This window comes from Alligator mississippiensis, chromosome 7 (genome assembly GCF_030867095.1).
Source record: "Alligator mississippiensis isolate rAllMis1 chromosome 7, rAllMis1, whole genome shotgun sequence".
NCBI lineage: Eukaryota > Metazoa > Chordata > Crocodylia > Alligatoridae > Alligator > Alligator mississippiensis.
In genome coordinates this window covers 79,471,787-79,492,835 of record NC_081830.1, presented here as the reverse complement: position 1 = coordinate 79,492,835, position 21,049 = coordinate 79,471,787, and the positions used below count along the sequence as shown (strand labels likewise).

The following is a 21,049-nucleotide window of genomic DNA, read 5'->3' as shown; positions in this document are numbered from 1 at the left end:
ATAATGCATTGGCAGTCCCCTACCTACCTGGCCTCAGCATTGCTTTGAACCTGTTGTACTCCATCTGATACATGACAAATGCAGTGCAGGCCACTTTGTTTTCCAGATATGTTTAAATACAATAGGTTTGCAGAGCCCAGTCAGAAACAGGCAAGGAAAAGTTTTAACTCCCTCGCTCCCTGGTGTAAGGGCTCCTGTTGTTGATATAACTGTGGGGAATTAAGCCCACTTAGTCCTCTATACTAGAGTTGGGCTTTGGGAATTGAAGGGAAGGCTGGTGCTGAGGGTTGGGGAAGGTAATTTAGGAACCAGGTAGTAGAAAAAGGGAAGAGAGTGAGGGTATTTTGTTCTTAGTTTACCAGAACAACAAAAGCAGCAGAACCTCACCTAGGTTTCCATGTCCTATGACAGGCACACACACAGGGCGATTCCCTCAGTAGAATACTTGTGAGGAGGCAGTTTGTCCTCTTCCATGAAGCAAGAGATCTCCTGTCCACCTTCTCTGTTAATCCACAGGATCAAAAGTAATCCCTGGCAGTCTCATATTGAGAAGGAAGGGGCTGGCAAAGCAGTACTTGCTCCGTCAGGGCTATCTTCCTTACAAAGCCTCATAGTGGATGCTGACAGATGTGCAGCTCCCCACTGTAACTCATGGTGCATCACAGAAAGTGCCATGAGTTACCGCAACACCCACAACCCAACAGACATTCCCCATTGGGTCAGAGGGGTGGGGGATTGAGCTCCACTTTGGAGTTGATCAAGGACGAGCTGCCTGTCTGCAGCTTCTCTCCCCTAGCCTCCCCCCCCCCGATCCAGGGCTGTCTGCAAGATGGGAGGAGGAGAAGGGAGGGAAAGGAGCTCCAGTCTGGGGTTTTCTCAGCCTGCACATGAGAGGAGATGGATTGGAGCCCCCCACCTCAGGGGGGCTCCAATCCACCCATCCCTCCCTGCTCCACTGCAGGCTGGAAAACCCCCAAACCAGAGCTCCCTCCTCTCCCTTCTCCCCCTCCCATCCTGCAATCAGCAGGGACAAACAGAAGTTAATGAAGGCGCTCCACTTTGAAGCACCTTCATCTGAACCCTTGTTAAATGAGGGTTAATTTGTGGCAAGATCGGGCACTTTTAAAGCACTCTTCAGCCATGCACTTCTGTCAAGGTATGGCTGTAGAACACTTTCAAGGGTCTGATCACGTGACAAATATCACTTCTGTCAGCACCCACTGAGAAGTCCTTCTGGTGTATCAGGACACTACAGACAGTCTGAGCCAATCCAGTCAGTATCTGTCCTTGGTGGTCTGTAAAATATGTTGCTACACTGTTGCAGAGAGAACATTATCTGTCTTTTCCATCCTATCTATACTGTTCTCTAGAATTAGTTTATTCCATCGCTGATGATAATAAGGATGCTAAATGGGAAAAAGAAGACATTTAAAAGTGAGATCTCAGAGAGGATTTGAAAGATTCTGAAAGTTTCTTTAAAACCAACAGATAGAAAAAAGATCAAGGCAGTCTCTAAAAGAGCATGTTATTTCCTGAGTCTGTTGAGAGAGAGAATTCATGGAGTTGGGCTGAAGTTAGGAGGTGGGTGGGCATTGGGGAGGGGGGGGGGAAGGGGTTGAGGAGAGAGGGAAGAGGGAAGATGATCTCAGAGAATGATGATATTAATTATTCAGGAAAAAAATCCATCTTTAAGGGTCAAATTTTAAAAATCCAGGCTGAAGTTATGCAAGCACCAAGTACTTTGGAAAGGAAGGAGCAAACTGTACCTAATTTGCAAAGAAAGTTGCAGGCTTAGAGTGCATGCTATCAATTCTGTGTGTGTGTGCGTGTATGATTTACAAAACATTAGTGGAATGGCAATTACAAAAATAAAATAAAATAAAATAAAATAAAATAAAAAGCTTGACCTTAAAATCAAAAAAAGAAAAAGAATAAAGAAGATAAAGTTGCTCATTTGAAAGAAACCCAATCAAGTTGCAATATGGAACATGTTTAAGAGCTTTGACCATGAAGCAGCATGGAAAATCAGTGGGGGATTTGTTAATAGTTTATGATACCTAATGGGTAACTAAGAAAGAAAATTTGCCAGAAAGAAATGTTGGCATTGCTTCAAAACTTCTGATTTTTTAATCAGAGACCTCAGGCCCTTGTAAATCAAGAGCAGAACTTTGCAAGCTGTGGGATACCTGCTCTCAGATCAGATGAAGCAAGCCAACTGGAAAACCAGCCAACCCCGACAAGTTCACCAGACTTGTAAGATTCCCAGGACTGTTAGAAAGGAATGTCTGAGGAAAGCATTTTTAATTAATGTTCCAAGGTGCCCCCAAGGACCTCTTTCATTATTTAAAAATGAGAGAAGAACAAAAAAAAAAAAATCTAGTCTTAGGCTAACCCCAAAACAGCCAGAAAGCACCCTTTATTTTTAATGCCTTTTATTGCAGTTCATTGTTGAGGCCCTCCAGTGCGCTATATCATCAGAGTAATAACATTGATGACATAATAAATAGGACTCATTACAGGGCACTATAAGCAGAGGGAAAATTAAGCTATTTAATATACATTGAGGAGGTGTGTGTTTGGGTTGGGGCAAAGGTTTTTAATTAAAACCTGAGACAAGTACCTTTCTTATAATGAAATAAAAGCCAGGGCAACTTCATCTGGCTTTTAGGCTTCTGAGTGCAGGGGAAAGGAAGCCTGTCTCCTTCTCTTTGTTAATACTATGTGCCCTAATATGAGCAGAAGGAATAAGCAGTACAATAACCAGGGGGGCACAAGGGGGACACCTGCCCCAGTTGCCAAGTTAGGAGGGGCACCAGAATCGCCCCGAAACCCTGCAGAATCCAGCATTCCCATATCGGGGACTCCAAAACAGTCGCTGCTTGCTGCCACTTTAAGAGCAACAGCTGGGGCAAGCAGAGCAGCAGCCAGGACTTATTTAGCAATCCCGGCATGGGAAAGGCTGCTACCCCGCACTGCATCCCCACTCTCAGGACCTGTGCACCCCCCAGGCCCCTGCACTCTGGGAACTGCGTGTACACCTCCCATTCTCCCGCAGAGTTTGCCACTGGGGACAAGTGTAGAAGAAACAGGCAAAAATTAGATTTTTATATGAAGATTGTTCAACCATCTTCTTTTATATGAAGATTGTTCAACCAGCAAACCTGCCCTAGAGCTGCAAAGTCACTGGACACTGTATGAGGCCAGGCTGTTTCATGTCGTTCCAGCACTGCTATCCATCTGTCCATTAATATGCAAACTTACCTGTTCCTTTCTTTCCTTCCTTGCCTCTGCATCATGTTTTTTGATACTCCCTTCCTCTTGAGCCCCTCACAAAACCCCATCTCTTGAGTGGGTTCAAGTGGCGGATAAGCCTGCTTAGTGTTTTATTTTCTATATCATGGCTCATGGAAGTGGTTACACTGGAAATCATTTGACTTGTCAGGTAATATTTTCCTTCTTTTCTGATCATGGGTCATTGGCAAGTCAATCCTGGTGTCTACAGCAAAGCCTATTAGTTGCCAACAGTCACCTCATAAATGTATGCCAAAAAATTTCACCCTTTGGATGTTTAGCAAACTATCCCTTCCAGTTGCCTGGAGTGTTCCCTATTTCTGGCATAGGATTGATCATTTAAATCAGAAGTCTGCTCTGTTTTATTGTCAGATGACTGCAACGTTTAAAAAAACAGAGCTGGGACTAACAAATGGAGGTTAATGAATAACACACTTCTGATGAATCATCGCTCTCTAATTCGGTGGGACTCCCAGACAGTTTTACAAATAAGCCAGCAGCTGTACAAAAAACATGCAAACAAAAAATGAAGATGATCTTCACTTCGACCACAGAGTCAGCTCCCCACATCAAGTTGTGGAAAGACTTGCAAGTCCTTATTTATTCTATTCAGCTAGTTCTGGTAGATAATAACTCATTTGTTATTCTCTAATGGGACTAACAATGCCAATTTGAATTATTGGCACTAATAATTACGTGGGCCAGAATCTCATAGTAATCTCCATTTTCTTCACATTTTTGTCACTGGGCAATGTCATAGGAGCCCAGGTTTATTATTGTTTGGTTATATAATACGATACAGTGCAGGCCATTAACAAGCTGCTGGGTTATCTAACTCCTAAAAGACCCTTTGTAAGTCCAAGATCTGATGCTAGCCTACATGAATCAGTGGGTTCTCATTGCCAAAGTATGACAGCATCTGTAGCACGAAAGTTAGAATTGTGGATAATATCATGTCCAGTCAACGTGTCTTCCTTTTCCAGTGACCAAGTATCGCACATCTGGGTCAGCTGGGGCAGGGATTGGGAGGGGACACAAGTCCAGAAAGACGCTTGAACTCACACCCTAGATGCATTCCAATGGATCCAGTTCTAACTGCCCTGCTGCCATGTCTTTGGAAGCTGCTTTTTGCCAAGAAGACAATGGTGATTAGATGTGAATTTGAACCTCAGGAAAAAATTGAAGATTTTAGTGTAGGAACGCCATTTTCTGTTTCATGTCCTCACTCTTCTGCAGGTCTTGGGTCTTTTCACAGATATTTTTCTCTTTTGCCCCATCAGCATTTCAAACGTGGTCTAGGCCGAGGCCTGAACAACTTGGAGTCAGAGGGAAATATTTCATCTCACCAGCTTTCTTGAAGTTTATGATTACTGAAGTCCTTCCTAATTTTTCAGCAAGTTGATGCAATTTGGTCATTGGGCCCCAGTCCCAGTGCACCACCACTAGGTGGGTAATATGTCGGGCTACTGTTGCTGTTATTTCCACTCTCGGGCCCACAACTGACAGCCATGAATGATCAGTGACTGGGGGGGAATAATTTGTAGGCAGCAGCATCGGCAGTGAGTGAGGGTGGGGAGTAAGTGGGGACTGCTTGCAGATGCCAGTGGTGACATCGGCGGTGAGGGTGGGGCAGGTGGCAAGCAGTGACTGCCCACAGAAGCTGCGGCAGTGGCCAATCCCGGGGGAGGGGGTATATGCCCCCCCCCATAAGTCGCCTATGCTGACAGCCTTATTTTGTGTTGAGATAGGGTCTGGCATCCTAGTGGATGCAGGTCACATACATATACTCAACTATCACCAGCTAGTTGAGGACCACAAGTCGTGCATGGAGAAAAGTTGGTCCAAAGCCTGAATCTGCTAAGCCCAGGACCTGGGTATCTCCTAACTTAACTGGAACCACATTCCTCTCTGCCCTGGGGTCTCTGTATGGACCTCAGAGGTCCAAATCTGCACATACCTGAAGTCCATCAGTGGAGAGTCCTTGTGCCAGTGCCCCAGTTTCCCACAAGTAAAACAGACTAAGAGGTCCCCTTGTTCTCATAGTGGTGACACGTCCTGGAGGTGATCCTTTTTGGTCATCCCATGGTTGGCCCTATGTGGCTGTGCCAGCCCTTGCTTTCACAGTGATCAAGGCAGGATTCTAGGGCATGGGGTAGGACCACGCACCAAAGAGCCCCTAGTCATAGAAAGTCCTCCTCTGGTTTGGTTCAGGCCCTTTGGTCCAACAGAGTATTTTCTGCGTTCCAGTTTGGCCTCTAGGAAGTTCTCAGCTATGCCAACTGCCTCCCTGACTCTTCAGACCTAGTGCTTGCAAGCTCATTCCCTGGTAATATCTTCCAGAACAGCTCCAAGGTAATTAAGTCTACTGTCTCATTGGCTGGGTGTGACTCTGATTTAGGCTGGTGAGTACACCGATCCTCCAGGCTCAGAGCTAGGAGTCTGGGTTAGACATTCTTCCCTGAACTGGCATCTGTATGACTCCTTTAAACCCAGGTGGCCTCAAATGGCAGGCTTGAGGATTTCATAGTCCCATGCAGCCATGGCTCCCAAGGTCCAATATGGTGCCTGAGCTTCTCCTGTCAGATAAGGGGCCAGCTTCATGGCCCACTGATCTTGGGGCCATTGGTATATTCTGGACATCCATTCAAAAGTTTCCAAAAAAGCATTGGGATCATCCCTTAGCCCCATCTTTGCAAGGATTCCCCCTGCCCCCCCAACACCTCCTCTGCCTGGACTTGCATAGTGGCACCAACCTGCATGTTGGACTACCCTTGTTCCAGTAGCCAAAGCATGATCTGCTGACGCTCCTCGTGTAATCTGCTGAAACTGCTGCTGCAGGCCCTCCGCTCATGTTAGCAAGACTTTGGTATCCATCCTTCAGTGGCTGGGGCTGAAGCTGCCCACGCTCTCTACCACCTACGAGCAGGTCCTTTACTCTGCTGCCTTTAACTCTGCCATTAGTAAACTGCTTCAGGCAATTCTGTTTCCATAACACAAACGCCAGTCTCTAACAACACAAACAGAACAAACTTAAAGCCTGTCCTCTCTGGATGTGAGAAGAGCCACTTTCCACTCTGGTTTTTCCCCAGCACCACAGCCTGGTTTCTCCTCCTTGTCAGTGCTTCCCTTACAGCCTGCCTCCCTTCTGGTCTCTCCTCTGGGGTTTTAACACTCCTTTGCTAGCACAATTGTCCCCAACTGCAGGTCTTTAACATAGACCCTCTTCTTAATGGGACAGACCACCCCGTTACAACATTACATTAATTCTAGCAACCCCAAAGAGAACTGTCACACTGTACTAATTTGTAATGACAGCGTAAAAAGAAATGAGCTGTATTCATCTTGTAGTTTCAAGGACTGTCTTTGGACTAGAAATGTATCAGAGGAAGAACGTCAGAAGAAACATGTAAACCTGCAGAACAGATCAAAACTACAGCATTGGATCTGGGATATGATCTGTTAAAATAAATACACATGCAGAAAGGCTAGACGGCTCTGGAAAAGTGTCAGGGAGGAGAGGGAAGAGTTCAAGACAAGAGTTAATGGGAAATTCAGTTCTGTTTGGTCATGTCCGAGATCCCACTGCAGATTACAAAAGGAATGGTAATTTTCAAGGGAAATTGTCATGCTACAACCCTGAGAGACACGAATGTAATTAAGGAGGAGGAAGAGGTTTCCAAAAGCCTTTACCATAAAGTAACATGATATGACATCAAATTCCAATGTCCTTGAAAAGGCCTTGGCTAGTGTTGAACTGTAAACTCTGCTAAGAAGTTTCAGACTAGAAAATAACATTGCAAAAACAAGTTCGAATGACCTTGATAAAATGTTGAACCAATGAAAGCCACTTAGACAGCATTACCATTGCTCTGATTTGGGCTTGAGCAATGGCAAGAAATACAGCACAACTAGATTATCATTGCTGCTGTTTTTGACGATACACATGTGTTGCCAGCTCCCATCTGAGATCAGGCCCACAGGGTGGGTTGGCTCGCTACAAACACACACACAGAAAAATGCTGGCTGTGTTCGAGAAGACTTTAGGAATCCACAACTGGACGTAGATTCAAATGCTCTGAACTGTGTAAGGCACAGATTAATATAGTTCAAGGAGTTTTATGGCACAGATAAAGCAGGGAGACCTAGAACAGCTGGTATTTGCTGTTTCCTCCTTTTCTTCTCCCTTTAATTATCCATTTTCCCTTCTATCTTTCACTCCCCTGTAAATAAATAATAGGGTCGAGAAGGCAAATTGTTAACAGGGATGAATGTGGTGAGCCTTGAGAAGTAAACATTGAGAGAGAAGAGAAGGGTCTGTTAAACTGAGATTGAGAGGTCCCATTGCTCAGGGGCCGCATGGAAAGCGCACAACAAAGAAAAAGTGGCAGGGTGATATTAAAACCCCTCTGCAAAGTGAGGAACACAAGCAATGAAGTTCAATGTGGGCAGAAATGAACAGTGCCATAAACGAAATTGTCCTATGCTCCCTCACCTTCCTGGATAAGAAGGGAGCAAAATAAGAATTGAGATTCAGATATATACAGTGTGGGTAAGAGAGAGAGACCTTTTGAACAGAAATCCGTAAGTGGCCTTAAGAGCTGCATGATATTTTCCATTTCCTTCATTTAGTTAAACATGTATTTAAATGTACAGATGGCTCCCATGCAGGTTTGGCTCGGGTCTTTGCTTCTATGCTCACAGGTAGGGTATTTTCCTTGTGCTTAGCCAATTCATAATAAATCTGTGTGAAGCTGCCATCTTAGGACCAATCCTGGAATTACAATACAGTGCAGTATTGGGAAGGCCTGTCCCCTTGTTCTTTGCTCGGGGACATAGAGCTCAGCCAGACAACCGACGTGGGGAACAAGGTTATATCATTCCCAGAAACTCCAGTCTCCAAAAGTGTTGTTTCCGCAGCAACATCATAAGCCTGGGGCCAGAACCCAAGCTGGTGTAAACCAACACAGGCTCATTGTCTTTCAGTGGCTGATACTAATAAGGCTAAAATCGTTAAGTCACACGGTCCGCTATTAAATAAGGTAAAAACCGCAGAGGCTGATTCGGTATCTCTGCTAGTGGGTAACCCAAGCATCACGTCATCTTCCTGCTCTGCGGGCAAACGTTCCATTACACGAGAACATTTTTTCAGTGGATTTGTACCAGGAACAAGTTTGGTTTGATGTATTAATTCATATTTATTTCTTAGTGGTTGATGGTTTGCTCAGCTATGAACAACATGCATCTGAAGTCATGGTCCCTCTCCAAGAAGCTTGCAGTCTGAAAGGGGCAGCTTTGAACGTACAATAAACCTGCTTTTCTGAAACAACAGCTGTGCTAAACGAAGTGGCAGGACATCCGTGTGCCCCAGTTGGGTATGTACAAAATCAGTATCTTAATTCAGGGTGGATGAGAGGGGCACCTGCCCCAGGCACCAAGTTAGGAGGGGAACATAACGCCACTCCCGCAGAGTCTGCGCCCCAGCTCTATGTCCATGCCAAGAACTCCAAAACAATTCTTGGCTGTTGCTGGCTTTTTAAGACCAAGAACTGGGGTGGACAGAGTGCCTGGTGACAGTAGGTGAGCTGGGGTAACTGTTTAGTGGTTCCCACCTACTGGTTCCCAGCAAGGGTGGTGCTCCCCCCCTGCACCACCACTCCCAGTACCATGCTTCCCCTGCTCTTGGGCACTGTGTGACCCCCCCCCCCACCTCACAGGGTTTCCCCAGGTGCTTGTTTCTCCATTGTACAAAACTACACATGCAAGAACCTGGGTCATATGACCATGGTATGAAATGTATCTAGTTTTAGTTTTGCATGTGTTCACTTGCATGGATATAGCAACAACTATGGTGGCTTTGTCTGAGGAGACTATTTATAGAAATTAAATTATTTGAGCTTGCTTTTGATGGAAGATTTTGGGGTGAGCAAATGACACCAGATTCAGTTCTTATGATGGTCATCAGGATGGCTCATGTTAGGCCTCGTGCTCATGCCACTTTCCACATTCATTGCTCAGCAGATCCTTACTGCACAGCCAGTCCGTATTGCAAAGAATGGGACAATCCTGGATCTTTATCTGTACCACAAGGTAAACCAGAATTTAATTGACACAAAGTAGAGTTCCCACTTATAAAATTAAGCCTCACAGGACCGAGTCAGTAGGACATAATGGGTGTGTCTACATGTGCATTTAGGCATGCCTCAATTTAATGCGCATTAAGGCAATTTAGGCTTAAGTCTACACATGCACATGTTAAAGCGCATCTGTGTGCGTAGACTGATGTGGCAGCCCATACATAGTGGTAATGAGCCTTAATGTGTCTATGCATGTGTTAATGCACTTTAGGTATTCACACCTAAATTTGATACCTGCTTCTGCAGGTATCAAATTTAGGCATGAATAGCCTAAAATCACCATTTTTAAGGTATATTAAGGGTGCACATGTGTCGGTGTGTGCCTTTTAAGGTGCTTTCACCTGATTTAAGATGCATTAATTGGCACATGTAGATGCACCCAATGTGGAACTGCCATTGCCATATCTTGACATGCCACGATGCAATATCATGTAATCCTAAAATGTGTGTATAATGATAAGCATCACCTTGTTTAGCGCTCGGTCTGACAACACCACATCTTCCCTCAGCTTTTTCTTGTCCCTTATGGCTTAGTGTCGACTGGGAGCAAGAGTTTCAGCTCTAACCCTTCATTTATTATCGATATATAAAATGACCTCAAAAGCCATTGATTTTAACTACAGTTTGTCTTCTGGAGCAATGGCAAAGACCCAGTGGCTACAGGATATTTTAAAGGCCTCTCAGGGCCTTTAAAAAGCTGCACCTCTTGATGAAGTGGTAAATGGTGGATTTCTTCTGTCTCTCCCAGTAGCAGAGCTTGTCATTCTCGGCTGCATTCGCCCCTGCAGCAGTCTGTTTGGAAAGCCGGCCTGCCTCTTCCAGTTCTTTCTTCCCTTTGTCTGATGATTTCGATATCAGAGACCAGAGACTCTGAACTAGGTTTTCCACCTAGCACTAAAGATCACAGCAGAAGATGTGAGGAATATGGCAATTCCTAGCGGAGGTGAAAAACGCATTTGTTTCCTAGGTCCACATCTCTCTCCATCACTGCATAGTGAAACTTCTTGCCGGAGAGGCTGAAAATCCTTTATGAAATCATAATCTCCTGAGCCTTTGACACTTTGAATGGCTGCAATATATGTGTGTGGGGTCTTTTCACCCAGCTGGGGGATCTTGTCTACTTTTTACTCTGAGTTTACAGAACCACAGCCCCTTGTGCTCAGCGAAGTGCAGATGGGTGTGATACAATCCTTATCATTATATAAGATGTTTAATGATAACCTGGATAATCTATCTATCTATCTATCTATCTATCTATCTATCTATCTAGATATAGAACTAAAAATCTATCTATCTATCTATAGATCTATAGATAGATATAGATATAAAAATAGATATATAAAAATCTATCCATCTATCTATAGATAGATAGATATAGATATAAAATCTAAGATCTATCTATCTATAGATAAAAATCTATCTATCTATCAAATCTAAGATCTATCTATCGATCGATCGATCGATCAATCGATCGATAGATAGATATAGATATAAAAATAGATATATAAAACTATATCTCTCTATCGATAGATAGATATATTTTAAGTCCTAAAATGGCTAACCATACCAGAGGTTTTGTTTTGGTCTCGGCATCGGGCATTGAAATTGCAGCAGCTAGCGAGGCCCTGAGTATTGGCTACAGAGAGAGAGAGTCTAACAGATCAGAAGCATGGAGATTATCATTAATATTGCAGTCAGAGTCTTTTGTATTAGCCTGGTTTCTGAAAATATCTCTGACAGATGCTGGTAGGCCAATGAGCCTCCCACAGCTGCAGCACTAGACAAATCCAGGAAGCGTTGTTTATTCCCCTTTCACAGTCGTCTGAGTCCTTGTGACATCGCCCACGGTGCCGTTGCTAGGCAGCAGCCGATGTTCTGCAGTAAAGGCTGGGGATGGAGGGGAAAAGCCGAGTGGGGGCTGGGGGCTGGAAAGTGCTGAGCCAGAGTTTCCTCTCCTTGTCAGCCGCGCAGCCTTCATGTTCCAGTAACATAATGAGCCAACAAGCCAGCCCCTTAGAAGAGAAAAGGAAACGGTCGGATGCTGTTATTACGCCGAGTGCCTGGAAACGGCTTTATTTCATGGTGGGGTTGCTTCGGCTCTGATATGAACCCTGATGGTGCCTCTCCGAGCTGCTAAATCAAACAGCCCCGAATAGCCAAATCCTCCAAGCATCCGCAGACCACATGAGTTTTGCTCTCATCGAATCTGCTGTGCCTCTTCTGTCCCCATGCAGTTCAGTTCAAAGGGACATACCCACCGCCATCGCTGCAAAGAAACCTGCTCCATTGCTCACCCAGACACCAGTGCGACAGGGCATTGAGTACTGAATAGGTCTGTACCCTACACATGGACCAAACTAATATTTCTTAGACCAGCCATCCCTCCAAACTCCTTCCCATCCGACTGCATAGACGCGGGTGGAGAGCTAGGGGCAGAGATACCTCCCAAAAGGGTGCAAGGCAAAAGTCAGGCGTTCTGCATTTTGCTAGCCATCAAAGCCATTTTTAAATTGCAGGTCACATTTCCCAGTAGAAGCAGACACCTTACAGAAATGTTACTGTTCTTGGTGTGAGAGAAGGAAATGGAGTTGCTTAGTGTAATGGTTTTACTCACATCACACGACTAAGATGATGGTGGTGGTTTCCAAGTTGGTCACCTTTGTTAAATTCAGGTTGAACCTCTCGGTTTCAAGTGGCGCTGCCGAGGTACCTGTGGGCCTTGAAGAAGCAGGGCGGTGGGAAGACACTGGGGTTGATCCTGGGTTGGGTGGGGAAGACTGAGCACCGTGGGTAGTGTAAGTGACTCTCTGACATACTCTGGCTCCTCGGACGCTTTTACATAATCAGTCCACAAGTGCAGGCGAGAGCTGCTTTGCAATCTGCAGCCACACCTGCCGTTCATTTTCTTGTCTCTGCAGATCTGCAATCCCTGAACAGACTGCATCACCCACCTTGGGGAAGCATGGGAAGATGAGGTGGGTCTGTGTATGAACATGCAGGAGCAGTCCCTAAGGAGAAAGCTGAATAATCTGTTGGGAGAAAATGCATGCTCATGCCATAGTGAGGTGAAATGTTGCCAAAAGCTGTAGTCAGGCATTCACAAGCTCATGTTCGACTGAAAGATCCTTCCCCATGCCTGGCAGCCACAGCCTGGATGCTGCAGGGCATCCTCACATGGCCCAATATATGGAGTGCTTTGCCACTTCTCCAATATTTCCATTAGCACAAGCACATGTGTCTGAGAGGGTGATTTCCCCAGGGTACACAACTCACTTGGACATGGCTATTTTCAAGGGCTACATGGCAGGCAAGAATCTGATCCAGAAGGGCATGATAGGCATGTGAGCTATATCTGTCACTGGCAGACATCAGCAGATGGGCCATCCTGGACACTGACATTAGATGCCCTCACCAGTAAGGACTTCTCTATTCCAGCTTAGCACTTTGCACTTTAGCATGGTTCTCCTAGCGTACACCATCTGCTTGAACTAGCATTGACAAGGCAACTAAATAGAAGTATGCTCTAGACTTTTGCTAGCCCCACACCTTTTGAAATTCACACCCAACCTAACCAAGCCAGGCAATGTAATGATGGATTTTTCACCACCTTTCCTGAGGTCTGGATCATCTCAGAGGTATGGGATGGGTGAGATTCACCAAGCTGCAAACTGTGCTTTCCACTTTTCACTAGCACAGCTGCTTACCCCAACTGCGACGCAGTGGAGAACTGAGCCTGTTTAATTCTGCACAACCTTAAAGGTTGCACAGACCTAGGGAAATATTTTAGCTTAGACCACAGAATGCAATTGTACATGTTATGTCTTTTGAAATGTATTACAGATATTTTAAACAAATGAGTTCTTGAAACTCTCCTTCTCCCCTCACCAGCTAATAATGAGTCAAAAATCTTGAGCAGTGAATCAGGGACATCTATAGAAATTTTGTGATGAGCTGCTCTGAGATGTATCAGCAAGCAGATATATCTAACCATGACAAGCAATGGAATAGTTTTATTATGCATGGAAAATAGGGGTGTGCAAAATGGGCCCTATTCGATTTGAATTTGGATTCGGCCTGAATCAGGGACAGCGATTCGCTTTGTTGATTCGGATCACTGTCCCCAATTCAATTCGGCCAAATCCAAATCTGAAGATTCGATGCTGATTCAGAGAATCAGTGATTCAGCCATAGACACAGCTTTCAATGTTTTTTCTATATACCTCGAGGTACCAAGCACAGCTCGTGAATGCTGGGATGGATGGAGCATCCCGGAGGGGGAGGGGGGGGGAGGAGGGAGGACGCATGCTCGGGACGAACCCGGAAGTGGACTGGAAGTGCTTCTGGTCCACTTCCAGGACTGCTGCTGAGCATGCTGGGGAGCTCCCGCACTTCTGTGGGACACTCCATGTGACCCAGCATCGCAGCATTCATGAACCACCTGCTACCTAGAGGTATGTAGAAAAAACATTTAAAGCTGTGTCTATGTCTGAATCGCTGGATCTTTCCAACTCTCTCTGAATCAATTCAGAAGGTTCCAATTCAATTCGGAGAGATTAAAGGTTCCTTTGATTTGATTTGGAGATTCGGCCACCGAATCAGGCCGAATCTCTGCCGAATCAAATCAGCGACCAAAGCTTTGCACAGCCCTAATGGAAAACCATCACTATCAGTGACATCAAACTGCCCTGCTATTTTGCTTTCTCTAACATAACCTTAGCTCAACCGGGGATCTCATGGCATTGCTACATGGACCTCCCATGTGGAATCCGTGTTACAGTCTCCTCAAGGAGCCCAGGAATTGGAGGGACATCTCATGCCATTGTCAGCCAATTCCTCATGTTTGCAAAACTGAAACCTGCCTTAAAACAAAGGAACAGCCCTAAGTCCTTTTCTTTGGAAAGAGTAAAAGAACAAAACTTCCACTAATGACTATATGTGTAACATGCATTTACGTTAAGCCTTAATGATCTGTAGATCTGATCTCACTTCCTACGTTAATAGGTGGGGCAGACAGGTGTCTGGGACTAAGATCTTGTCTCTGATGCACATCCATGGCTCCTCCTAAGTGCTGGAATGGACTTCCAAGAATTTCTTGGTGGTAGGGGTTTTCTGCTTTAAGTGGAGTCTTATTTTCCATAAGGTATTCATAAGCCTTTCTGCTATTCCCATTGCTCTCTCATGAACAGCAGAGGTGTGTTGAAAGGCATATTTGTCATGCTCCAGCCAATTTCTTGGGGAAACAGGGAAACAGTCATAGGTCAGGTTTGTTATCTAATTTATATGTCAGGGCCTGGAGGAATGAGTCAACAGCATTATTGCATTTTCAGACAGAAGCTTGATATTCCCAGTATGTTGAGCCTTAGGAGTTCCTCGCTCTTGCAATTATTTTCAATCCTCCCTGCTTGGCTAGTGTGGGAGAGATTCACACTGAGACAATACGACCAGCATGGAGAGCCAGGGTCTCTTGTGAAGCTGAGTCTTTTTAAATTGGCTCTTTTACACAGAAGCTATTGATCTTAGGTGAAAATAACACAGCAAAGCATGCTCTCAAAGAGAGAAGGTCATAGCCAGGATTGCTCGGGACCGGATGGGCGGTGTCCAATGCCCTAACTGCCTGCACTGAGGGGCTTCCACTATTCGGTAAGGACCATGTGTTAAAAAAGGGGAGCCTGCGAGGATGTGTAGGTTTGACCTATATCATCCATAATACTTTACCTGACCTGTACTGCCCCAAACCTTCCTGGTCTCATTAAAGTCCATATGAATTGTGCTATTTTCTTCAATGACAATTTGGATCCCAAAGGACCCTAACGTAATTCCCAGAACAACAGTCAAATGTTTGCCGAGCGGTCCAGCCAGTTATTCTCATTGCGGAGGAAAACAATAGCCGATAGTGTTTCAGATAGCGCTGGAAAGTCTTACGCTGCAGTGCCTGGAAAGCATATGCGGCGCCGTACATGTGTTTATGCGCAGCAACACATGTGCAGCTGAAGATGGATAGAAAAATGTGCTTGATGAAAGCAGTATCTGTAACAAAAACAGTAAACTGTACAATCCCCTCAGCTCCATTGGATCCACTTAAAAACACATCCTGTGTAACACAGGTGCAATAGCTTGGGTGCCAAAGCAGTTCCCCCGGGAGGGAGCCCAGAAGGGTGAGTGGGGGGTAGGGGGTGGTGGTTGTGCAGATCAACAAAGCGTTTGGATGCTTTCATTTCACAAAAGAGGTTTGTCTGGGGATTTACAGAAGTCTGTTTCCAGGGTTTATGGAGGTGACTGAGGTTATAACATTCATCTTTGCAGCCTTGTGTCTGTGTGAGGCATGGTGCACACGATCCTTCTAAGCTTCTTTGCCCTTCCTCCACTGCAGATGCATTGTATTTTACTTTGTAATGAGTTTCACTGGAAGGCAATGCATTTGCAGAGTGTCAGCTGACTTGGAAAAACAAAACACAACACTTGGCTCGCAAACAGGAAGCGAAAAGCTGAACTGAAATGAAAGATGTTTAACAAGGCGCTGGTTTACTACAGTCTAGCAGAGTGGGGGGTGGGGTGGAAAAAAAGGGTGCATAAAGTGAAACAGCCCAAGCCCCAAAACCAGCTGGGGCAGAAAGAAAAGAAATCCTAAAAGACAACATTTGTTATTATGGGGAAACTCAGAGGAAAAAAATACTAGCTTGTGTTTTACTAGCTGAAATATTGACCACTGGTAGCCTCTGGAAAGTACTTCCCAATTCCTTCTTTGCTAAGGTCTTTCTCCAGAAGAGCTCCCATTGTACACCATGGTTTGTACTGGGCAGACAGGAGGAAAGGGGAACGCCCTACAGCTCAGAGATGAAGAGGTTTGACCTTGTGTTTAGATTTTGGTTTTCTCTTGCTGGATTTCCTGGACTCGATCCCAAACCTCAGAAACAATTTTTAGCCAAATATTTTTGAGACTAGTAATGAGATACTAGACCATTACTAAGGAAAAAAAAACCTATCCTAAATTCTTCTGCAGTGGGTAAGTCTAAGATTCACATGTCCCCACAGAATAGTGCTTTGTAGGCTACATCTACGTCTTTTTTCTACACTTTTTTTCTACCCAAATCAGCATATATTAGGCAATATTCTCTACGTTCTGATAAAGGGAATTTCTTTGTCAGAAGATAACATTTTAACTGTGTCTGCAGTCATTCTCAAGACAGCTAAATCATCTAAACCGTTTTTTTTTTCTCTCACACCTATAACACCAGGTTTGCTTTTTCAGACTTCTCTTCCCCAGACCCTCATTTCCCACTTGACCATTGAAGCTTCCCAGCTTCCAACATACAAGAATCAGGACTGACCTAAAAAGATCTCTCGGCCATCATCCCCTCGGAGAGAAACTCCAGACAACCTCAGAACGCTGAAAAGCTGCACATTTCCTGTGCCTTTGACTATAATCACATACACACTGAGCACAAATCTTTCATTCTTACGCTGGCGAGAATACAGAATAACTCCATTATAAATAAAAAGAATTAAAATAATACACAGATTTGGAAGGCATAGAAGATTGTAACCCATAGACTCTGATATGCTTATGCTATTGCTTTGGGTTCATTTATTAAGGACCAGGAGCCATGGGGGAGTTTGTACCAGTTGAAGCCTGTGGCCAGTTCCACAACAGCCTGAGCCTCCGCAGACATTAGAACAGGCTGTTCCAAAATACCTATGATCATCTGATGACTGCCCAAGAGGCCGATGAATGGCTGAGGCTTTCTGGATTGCCAAAACATCCCGCTCATATTTCTCCCATATTTACACACCCGTTAAATTGTGCCAGCGGGGTATCACTGGGGCCAGATACAGACAGTGCACTTTTACCAGTATAAGTGATCGGAAACTGGTCTATAACCAGAACAGAACAGAAGTTCGGCACACACAGACTGGTTTAAAAATGGAGGAACCCAGTCTAAGATTGGTTGCCCACCCAACCAAAGGGCAAATGTGTGTCCTGCTCGTTACCGATCTAAACTACTCTGCTCGCAGAAACCTGCATAACTGGAGCCCCTTCCTCCCCACACACACACATCAAGCCAGAGGCCGAGGAATTCCAGTTTGTTTGTACCTCCTTGTTTCACCCTCAGGGATAAGGATCTGGCCATATATCACTTGCTCTAAAGAGCAGGGGTGGGCAAAGTCCAGCCTGCGGGTTGGAACCGGCAGGTAGCGGACTCCATTTCCCAGCAGCCCCTGTCCATGTGGCCGGAGCCAGTTTCCATGGAGACCCCAGCTTCCCTGTGATAGTACAGGTCCAGGGTTTCCATGGAGACCAGCCCCAGCAGTGCTGGCAGGCACCAGGGGCACCAGCCTCTCCTTGGTGGGGGTACTGGGGGGTTGCGCTCCTGGTGGGAGCAGGGCAGGCTCAGCTGCCACTGCTTGTGCAGGGTGGGCAGTGACAGTGGTGGCACTGCTGGGAGGGGTGGTTATAGGGTGCTATGGGGAATTTGGGGGGGGGGCTATAGCAGGGGCTATATACACAGGCAGGGGCTGCTGGGAAATGGAGTCCGGCTGCCGGCCAGATCTGCCATCTTGCCCACCATGCTATAGAGTGACCTCTTGTCTAATGAGCTTTCTCATTTATTTACAGAGGTTTCATAGGTTTCATAGGCATTAGGGCTGGAAGGGACCTCGGAAGATCATCGAGTCCAGCCCCCCGCCCAAAGGGCAGGACATCAGCTGGGGTCATAGGATCCCAGCAAGATAAGCATCCAGTTTCATCTTGAAGGTGTTCAATGAAGGCGCTTGAACAACCTCCGGTGGCAGGCTGTTCCAGACCTTGGGGGCTTGGACAGTAAAGAAATTCTTCCTTATGTCCAGCCTGAAACGATCTTGTAGTAGTTTGTGACCATTCGTCCTCGTCATCCCTTGGGGCGCTCTGGTGAACAAACGTTCCCCTAGATACTGGTGATCACCCCTGATAAACTTGTAGGTGGCCATCAGATCACCCCTGAGCCTGCGCTTTTCCAGGCTAAAGAGCCCCAGGGCTCTCAGCCTGTCATCGTAGGGTCTGCTTCCCTGACCTCTGATCATGTGTGTGGCTCTTCTCTGGACTCTCTCAAGCTTCTCCACATCCTTTTTGAATTGTGGAACCCAAAACTGGACGCAGTACTCCAGCTGCGGCCTCACTAAGGCCGAGTACAGGGGGAGAATGACGTCCCGGGATTTGCTTGAGAAGCATCTATGGATGCAAGCCAGTGTTTTGGTCACTTTACTAGCCACAGCATCGCACTGCAGGCTCATGTTCATCTTGTGGTCAATGATGACCCCCAAGTCTCTTTCTTCCATAGTGCTAACCAACATAGCACTGCCGAGCCTATAAGGATGCTGCGGGTTTTTTTTCCCAAGGTGGAGAACCTTGCATTTATCGGTGTTGAACACCATCAGATTCTCATCCGCCCACTTGCTGAGCCTGTCCAGGTCAGCCTGGATCATCCGCCTGTCTTCTGGTGTGGATGCTTTGCCCCAAAGTTTGGTGTCATCTGCGAACTTGGCCAGTCCGCTTCTGACTCCAGTGTCCACATCGTTAATGAAGATGTTGAACAGTATGGGTCCAAGGACAGAGCCCTGGGGGACCCCACTGGTCACAGGACACCACAATGAGTGACTTCCATCAATTACTACCCTCTGGGTCCGACCCCGGAGCCAATTTTTCAGCCAGTGGATCGTGGGGGACCCAAGGCGACAATTGGCCAGTTTCTCCAAGAGACGATCATGGGACACCAGATCGAAGGCTTTTTTGAAGTCAAGATATATGACATCAATCTCATCTCCCTTGTCCAGGTGATAGGTCACCTGGTCGTAGAAGGAAATGAGATTGGTCAAGCAAGACCTACCCGCAACAAACCCGTGCTGGCTATCCCTTAAGATGTTGGCGTCGGCCAGTCCATTAAGGATGGCCTCCTTAATAAACTTTTCTAAGATCTTCCCCAGGATAGAAGTCAGGCTGATGGGCCTATAGTTAGCCGGATCCACTTTCCTCCCTTTCTTGAAGATAGGCACCACGTTGGCCTTCTTCCAGTCTTCGGGCACTACACCAGAGCGCCAAGAGTTTTCAAAGATCCGCGCTAGAGGCTGGGCTATGATGCTCGCCAGCTCCTTGAGTACCCTGGGGTGAAGATTGTCAGGGCCGGCTGACTTGAAGGTATCCAGCTTCTCAAGATGTTCCTTCACAAAGTCAGCATTAATGGAGGGCAGGGGATCACCCTCACCCGGACTTCCCGGCCCTGTAGCAGGCACAGGCGTCCCATGGGGCTGATGAAAGACCGACGCAAAGTACCTATTTAATAGGTTGGCTTTTTCCTGGGCGTCAGTTGTCAGTTGCCCCATCTGGTTCAGCAGGGGTCCAACGTTGCCCCTGCTTTTCCTCCGGCTCCCCACATATCTGAAAAAGGACTTTTTATTGTCCTTGATGCTCAAAGCTAGCTGGAGTTCAGTTGCAGCCTTGGCTTTCCTGGTCTGCTCCCTACAGGACCGGACCAGTGCAGAATAATCCTCCTTGGAGGTGACTCCCATCCTCCATCCTTTGTAGGCCTTTCTTTTTAGCCTCAGGAGGTCTGCTAGGTCCCTGGAGAGCCAGGGGGGCTGCTGTCCCTTCTTGCTGCCTTTCCTCCGAGATGGAATAGACTTAGTTTGTACATTGAGGATCGCTCCCTTGAGGAGCAACCACTCTTCTTGAACTCCCCTCTCCCTGCGGTCACAGTCCCTTAGGGCCTCACTGACAAGCCTCCTGAGCTTGTCAAAGTCGGCTTTCCTGAAGTCAAGGACTTGCGTGTTGCTGACTGACTTGCCAGCTTTTCGGCGGATGGTGAAGGTGATCAGCTCGTGGTCGCTGTCACCCAGCTTCCCATCGATCACTAGGTCGCCGACTAGGTCCTCCCCAGTAGCCAGCACCAGGTCGAGCAGCGCTTTACACTAGCTTATTTTTGCTCAGAGCAAAGCAATCCTAAATATACAGACAAATGCTTTGTATAATATTGCTTTCCACTTCCATAGTGGCTTGCATCCAAAAGCTATCAGACTCGCAGCAACCTAGGCAAACCACACAATGATATATATCAGGCCCACCTTAGCAAGAGAAAGGGTTAACTGCTTTGGTTTCCCAGTGGTGTTTATGGCTGGTGCCAATCAGGCCTTGGATGATAGAAGTAAAATGTGATTGAAACCTCTGGCTCTTCAAAAAAGCCTACATGTTAATTAAATTGAGAACTAGCTGGTTAATCAGCAAGAATACTAATGGTCTGATTAGCGGGAGATGCCTGCAGAAGAATAAAACATCTCTTCTGATGGTTTGTCTAGAGAGGAAGTAATCCAGGCTGGGGAAACTCCCCAAAATGAATACGGGCTGAGATGCTTTGCAGCAGAGATCTGGTTCTGAGCCATGGCTGCTCACTGGCCCATTGCCCTCTCTTTTCCAAATGCCCCCAAAACATCAAGGATCTTTCCCCTCTAGCCCTTTGGCCAGGGGCTGATGCATGGAGTACCATGTTTCACTCAGGGCTAGAACAGCAAAGGAAGTTCCAGACAAGAAGGACTGACATAACCACAGAAAAGAGAAGGGGGAGAGGACCCCAACCCTTTCAGCACAATTACCTCGGAGA

The 21,049-nt window shown here is 46.1% G+C and overlaps 1 long non-coding RNA gene across 1 annotated transcript; it reads left to right on the top strand.

The window, feature by feature from the left end:
- The first annotated feature begins 4,517 nt into the window (after positions 1 to 4,517).
- On the top strand, positions 4,518 to 17,483 carry LOC106738237 (uncharacterized). Its single transcript, XR_001373254.3, has 5 exons — positions 4,518 to 4,737; positions 5,539 to 5,643; positions 8,498 to 8,663; positions 12,344 to 12,400; positions 16,675 to 17,483. It is a non-coding gene; the product is annotated as an uncharacterized LOC106738237 (long non-coding RNA).
- Positions 17,484 to 21,049: the final 3,566 nt, after the last annotated feature.